Source organism: Lontra canadensis, unplaced genomic scaffold (assembly GCF_010015895.1).
Source record: "Lontra canadensis isolate GAN:19392208 unplaced genomic scaffold, GSC_riverotter_1.0 scaffold52, whole genome shotgun sequence".
In the NCBI taxonomy this organism is placed as follows: Eukaryota; Metazoa; Chordata; class Mammalia; order Carnivora; family Mustelidae; genus Lontra; species Lontra canadensis.
The window spans coordinates 9,683,434-9,690,498 of NW_022631046.1; the positions used below are offsets into that span (position 1 = coordinate 9,683,434).

Here is a 7,065-nt window from a genome sequence, read left to right on the forward strand (position 1 = left end):
ATATGCAAAAAAGGAGGCAAACTATCTAATCACAAATTATGGGGTACCTGGGTGGTTCAGTTGGTTAAGCGTCTGACTCCTGATTTTGGCTCAGGTCACGATCTCATGATTGTGAGATGGAGCCTGATGTTGGCGCCACACTGGGCATGGAGCCTGCTTAAGATTCTCTCTCTCCCGCTGCCTGCCACCACCCCCCAACTCTTCCTGTGCTCTCTCTCATTCTAAAACAATAAATAAATTACAAATCATATCTAAATTATTACATTTTACTAAAATTTAGAAATTCCCAGAGGATGGTATTATTCACTCTGATAAATGCAAGTTTTAGCAAGGGGGAAATGCTAAAAATTGGTAAGAATGAAATAGGTTATTTGGCATAAAATTAGGCATTTATGATAATGGATTTAGCACTTTGCTTTAGTCACTAAAAGCTCAACTATGGCTAGTTTAAGCAGAAAGGCAGGGGGTGGGGAAAACAGGATACATGCTAGGACCCAAGCAGAGCTGACCTTGGGAAAAACTGGAACTTGGGCTTGTGATGCTGTGAGGAATCTCCTTATCTCTATTTTCTTTCTTTCTCTCTTTCTTTTCTCTCTTCCTTTTTTCCTTCCTTCCTTCCTTCCTTCCCTTCCCTTCCCTTCCCTTCCCTTCTTTCCTTTTCCTCCCTCCCTCCCTCCCTTCCTTCCTTTCTTCCTTCTTTCCTATTATCTCTATTCTTATTCTCCCTATGTGGCTTATTTTCTATTTTCTAGTAAAGCACCAGGAAAGGAAAAGTAGTCTTCTCTAATCACAATTTTAAAATGTTGGTTAAGATTCTGATTGACTCAGCTTAGGTTACGTGCTTATCTTTGGAATTAATCACTATGCAGGCCAGGAAGAGGGAAAGGAAGGTTAATACGATAGTAGGATTGGCAATTTCCATTTTTGGAAGGTCTATTTACCAAAAGATGGAAGACTGGCATAGATATGGCTACTGATATAATTATCATGAGGCAGGTGACCACTTCAATTTGTTTCTACTACTGATAGACAGAATTCTTCAATCAGAAGTCCACTGAACACTAAGCTACTCAAAAACCTTACTTCAGCACTGACTCTAATCTTCTGTTGTCAGATGGAGAAATCCTCAAAAAAAGAAGGGTAAAAAACCCTTTTAAATATTCTGTAAGAATTCTCCTTTTGGCTACTTCCAGATCAAACTCCTTCTAATTTCTTGCTCCGTGAGTTTAGTAAAAGACAAATTTAGTTTTATAGCCATACTATTTTAAACAACCTCCATGGTTTATAGAGAATTCTCAAAATAAACTGATTTTGGTGCACTTTTTTCTAAGCATACCAAAATTTTTTCTTGTTTTAAGATAGTAAAAAGGCATAAGGAGTGAGGACAATGCAGCCTTTTAATCCTCAACATTAAAAACTTGAAACCTGGAGTCATAAGGACTGGAAGCTATTAGACTTTCTCATGAAACAAAAAGATATTAGGGGTTATCAATTACCCTGATATATTGATAAACAGAATCATTCTGATGAGGAGAGAGACTACTGACTGTAGAAATGAGTCAAATTAGTTTTGGGTTACCAGTCCAGATTTTATTCCCAGCTTTTAAGTTAAAAAATGAGGAAGCTCATGAAGTGGAATTCAGTAACAGGGTAAAGAGATACGGTTTCTACAGAAAATTAAATTTATGCTAAGCGAAATAAGTCAATCGGAGAAAGACAATAATCATATGATCTCACTGATATGTGGAATTTAAGAAATAAGGCAAAGGATCATGGGGAAGAGAGGAAAAAATGAAACAAGAGAAAAACTGAGGGAGACAGATTCTTAATCATAGGAAACAAACTAAGGGTTACCGGAGAGGTGGGGCTTGGAGGGATGGGGTAACTGGGTAACGGACCTTGGGAAGGGTATGTGTTGTAATGAGCACTCCTGGGTATTATATAAGACTGATGAATCACAGACCTGTTCCCTTGAAACAAATAATATATTATGAGTTAATTGGATTTAAGTTAAAAAAAAAATTAAATTTAAAAGATATCATTCTTTTTTTAAAGGAATCATTCATTATTCTTAATGAAGACAATAAAATACTTCAAAATAGGCAAATAAGCATGAAACTATTTATCTTGTATTTATATGTATACATATACATTATACATATACATATACACAGCTCAAGGACAGTGCTAATGTTGCAGGCCTCTAAACAAGGCTTATTTTCTCCCTCACCAAAATCACTTCCTCTGAGATTCTTTTAAATCAGTTATACCATAGTTTCTAATGACTTTACTACTGTCATTCATTAGCTATGCTCTAAAACCATTATTCACTGAAAATTTTGACACTGAGTATTGTCCCTTTCCTGCCACCAACATAGATGACTTCAGTGACCATGGACAATCCAACCTATAACCAATTCAGTTGCACATTTCTTGACTTAAAAATCCAGTAATACTCACCTAATTGCAACTATAATATTTTGCTGCCAGACTGCTCTAACATATGTATTTAATGTTATTTTACCTCTTAATAATCTTCAAAGCCTTCCCTTTCTCTAAAGGATTAGAGGTGTCATTTGTTAAACCTTATATTCTACCCATACACACTACTTGTAATTCCTTGAATTTACCGTGTTTCTCATGCTTCCATGTCTTTGCTAATGGCGTCTCCTTCTACCATGACCATGGAATCACCAGATCAGTATGTTTTCTAAGACCAAATTTAACTCCAAAAATTAGACAAAACAAGCATTCTTCACATATTGATGGAAGTCTAAATTGCTATAATCTTCTTAGAGAAGTTAATGTGTCAATGTGCATGAAGAGTCTGAAAAATGTTAACTGACCTAATAATTCATTCACTATTCTACTCAACAAATACTTCTTAAGTGCTTCCCATGGGCCAGGCATTTTTCTATGTGTTAGGGATACAGCAGATAATATCAAAACACACTCTGCCTTGTGAAGTTTCTACTTTGGTGAGGTTTGACAGACAACAAACAAATATATGACACCAATAAATGTGAACAGTGGAATGGAGAAAATTAGAGCAGGGACTAGTGACAAAATGCTTGGGACAGGGAAGAAAATGCATTTTTTTTTTTTTTTTTTAAATAACAGGTCAGAGATGGCCTTTGTGAGAAGGTGACATCTTAGCAAAGACAAAGAACAAAGATTTATACAAAAATTTTTTTCATTAAATTAATGTATGAGGAAAATGTTTAATGACAAAGAGAAAATGCTAATGACAAACTAAATGCAAAGATCCAGAAACAAAATTTTATTTAAATGATTTTAACTATGCAAAACACACAAGGACTAAAAACAAACATTCTCAAGTGTGAAGTGACTTTTCTAGGTGAGAGTTATAGGCTACTTATTTTTTCCTTTCTGCTTTTTGAATGGGTATGTATAGTTGTAATCAGAAAGTAAGCATTCCCTCATCTTTAGCCTACTGTTTCTTCTACAACACCCTGTCCTTCGCATAGATGACCCATCTCTAATAGACTTCTAAGGAAAACAACTGTAGTTTTCAATGAACCTCTATTTAACAGTGCCTAGTATTCACATCTAACTTCAGTAAGCATTTACTGGAACATATTTACCAGGCACTGTGAGACTTTGGGACTTGACAGTGAACAAGGCAGAAAAGATCTCTTTTCTATAGGGCTGATATTTTAATGAGAAAACAGATTTTTAAAAATTACCATGTGCTAAAAGTTATGAAGCACACTAGGAAGGAGTGATAAAGAGAAAAACAGAGAAACGGTCAGGTTACATAGGGGGTAGTGTCTTAGACCTCAAGTCAATCTTGTTCTACTTACTAAATGTATGACACAAATGAAAAGGATTCAATATAATCTACTTCAAAAAGTTGTACAAATTCAATGTCAGTGAAAATATCTATACCAATGGTTAAGTTTCTTTATAGGTATTTCCTGAAAGCTGAAAGAACAAAGTGCTCAATAAACGAACAAAAGGAGTTCAGAAACACCACACTAGGAGGGAGGCTCTGGAAAAACCCTATACAAGAGACATCTGAGTTAGGCAATGAAGGTTAAAGTATTTTCACTGGCTTCAGGGCCAAAGCAAAAAACACGAGAATGCTGTCTTGAGTGCTCTAGAGCTAATTAACATTCAGAAAACAAAAAAGAGTCCTACATTTTTGGCCCTGAGTTTTTTCAATTTGCCAAGATCTCATTTCTACTTATCTTCTCCACAGAAAAAAGAGTATGAATGGTGCTGTCCTTTTTCCATTCAGATTCAAAATTTTAAGTCCGTGTTCTTGACATCAGAAACAGCTCATTTTTCCACCAGCCGCACTACCATCAACTGAATGTAGGCTGCTGTCATCCAAAACAGTATTTTGCAAACTTTGTGTTGTGAGCCACTTACAGATGGCAAAATTAATTCAGTAGGTCAGATTTTTTTCATGAAAATAGAAAAGAGCGCATCAGATATAGTGAGGGTAAGAATAGTCTCATTAAGACTTTATTTCAGTTTAATCTGTGTGAGTGTGCTGAGTCATGATACAAAATGTATTTTCTTCTGGGGGATACAAAATTTAAAAATATGTAAATATGACATAAAAGAATGATTCTATTTTTTCCAGTACAGTGGGTCAAATATCTCTTTGAAATTGATGGTAGTTAAGGTTTCTCTCACTAGAAAACACAAGTTCACATTCATTCACACTACAAATGACAATATATGCTGAATTTCAAAGGGTTCATAAAACCTCTCGCAGCATTGAAGGTCTTTCCAGTTAACCCTTCGGGTAAAATTTCAGCTACTGTTGAGTTTCCGGAACATACATTTAATATATACGACTTTGTGCACATGAAAAGCTCCTATTAGGCAAGAACCATCTTTGTATATATTTGAAGCACCAAGAAGGCAAAACCATTAGTGGTCTGCAACCTTGATACTGCAACAGTATCTCAGGGCACTTACAGCATTGAAACATCCTTATTCTCTTGCTTCAGAGCCATCAATGTCTCTTTAATGGCCAATGGATAAAATTTCGATCCTTCTCCTTTTATTTTTTTCAATATTTGTTAAGCCTCTGAAACATGCCTGCCACTGTGGACACAGAGTTTCTTTATAGTCTGACTTCATCTCCCCATTTTATCTCTTATAGGTCCCAAGAGGGGCCTCTCTTAGGGTCAAACTGGGATGTTCTTTATGCCTCAACATACCACTCTAAGCTCTTCTTCTCTCCCTTAAATTCCACCTGACTTTTAACACTCAGTGCAAATTTTTAAGAAATCCAATCCCTTGAGGTGAGTCCAGCATTTATTGTGTATACTAAAGCAACTGACTAGAATTCACTAAGAGACTTCTGTTAACTTTTAGTATCATATGCAATATTTCTGTAAAGATACATTTCCCCAGGGCTTTCATAAAAGATTTTAAGAAGTTGCAGAAGGTCCTATAAATCAGAAAAAGGTGACTATATTTATATTTCTTTAGTCTTCTATTCCCCAAGGGCAGGAATTATAGGCTTTGTGTGGCAGAAACACAAACAAAATATCTTAGGAATGTTTGATGCCTTTGATTTGTGTCTCCCTCAAAACTCTTCCTAAAAGACTAAAATGCTCCTACAAAGAATATTAAATATTACATTTATATGCAATCCACCCCCCCCTTTTTTTTCTTACAAGAACAGGAACATCCGTCTTCTAGATCTACCCACTGGACATACAAGCAAAATTTCAAAACAATCATCGTGTACCATGCAACCATACAACGTTGTTCAAGAATGCCTAAATCGAAGGCCTACTGACAACATCCAGAGGAACAAAAACCCGAAAAGCTTTAATTTCCAGTCTTTTTGCTTCTCCTTTCAATTGTTTGTTTAAACAGGCCGACCTACTTAGGTAGGTTATGAGACACCCTGGCAACATTTGTAACTCAGGAAACGATTATGTGCAGGAGTTGCAGGCAGAGTTTCTTAACAAAAGAACTACTGGAAGTTTAGACATGCCCAGGCCAGTGAGGACCCCGGGCCGTTCCATTTTTCCCAAAAGATACGGGTCCAAAGGCTGCAGCTGCTTTCGCCCTATTTGTCGCGCAAGTCAAAGGCGCTGCTCCGTCCGTCCCGTGCAGGCACGAGAGTTAGTAAGCAACGTCAGGAAGGGACGGAGGCCTCGGCTCGCGAACGCTCGAGCCCGCGGTGCGCCCCCGGAGCCCGGCCGCGACGCGCGGCTCCCCAAGGCGGGGGAAGCTGCGGCGGCGGCAGCTCCGAGACGGAAGCTTTTCCTGTAGGTGAAAGGTCAGAGGCGCCGCAGGAGGTGCCGGGGGAACGGCTGCAGTGCGCGCCGTGCAGCTCGGCTCACTTGCCTGCCGCACCCGGCCACCCTCCGCGCCCCACGCTCCAGCCCCGGCTACTGTCTCAGCCTCTCTCAGGAGCCCCGCACGTTCGGCCCCGCCACTCCGGCCACTCTGCGCGCTCCCAACCCAACCCGAGCTGCCTGCCGCCGCGCCGCCATACAGGCTAGCCCTGCCGGCCGCAGCCCGCAGGCTGTTGGGGGACCTGGGGGCGCATCCGTTGGCAGTTGGGAGAAACACCCCGCCCTCCGGCCCAGGCGCGGCCACCGCTGCTTTTCTCCCTCCTTGGCACTTCTTACCGGCGCTTCTCCGAGGAACTACGTCCCGCGCCGGGCGTAGACCGGACAGTCCCGCTGTGGCGGCCGCTTGGGGTTCCGGGAAGGGACAGGTTGGAGAAAGTTCAAGGGGGTAGGGTAAAGAAAAGTGGGGGCAGGGAGCTTTCTGGGTTTGTGTATTTGGGGGGTCAGAGTTCGTGACCCCTCCCTCGGCTCTGGGGTACGTGCTCCCATCTGCGCCTGCGCATTACTGGTGGCGAAGCGGAGAGGAGGTCGTGACGTTCCCTGGGTGGAGGAATGAGAAAACAGAACCTCTGAAGGGCCGCTGCCCCCTATCGGCTGGGAGGGAAACTGCCCTGCCAGAGCGGCCTTACCAAGGACTTAAGCCGTGCGCGCTTATCATCTCTTGTGCCAAAGGTGGTCGGTTGTTAAAGGAAGTTTTGAGACATTTCACATTTGA

General features: G+C 40.4%; 1 protein-coding gene across 3 annotated transcripts in view; it reads right to left on the reverse strand.

The window, feature by feature from the left end:
• NR2C1 (nuclear receptor subfamily 2 group C member 1) overlaps positions 1 to 6,865 on the reverse strand; it is a 45,158-nt gene extending 38,293 nt beyond the window's left edge. Inside the window, exon 1 of one of the 3 annotated variants that reach the window (XM_032874240.1) lies at positions 6,630 to 6,865. The gene's annotated coding sequence lies outside the window, so the exon portion shown is untranslated. The remainder of the gene's footprint in view (positions 1 to 6,629) is intronic. The other 2 variants (XM_032874239.1, XM_032874241.1) reach the window with 2 other exon arrangements.
• Positions 6,866 to 7,065: the final 200 nt, after the last annotated feature.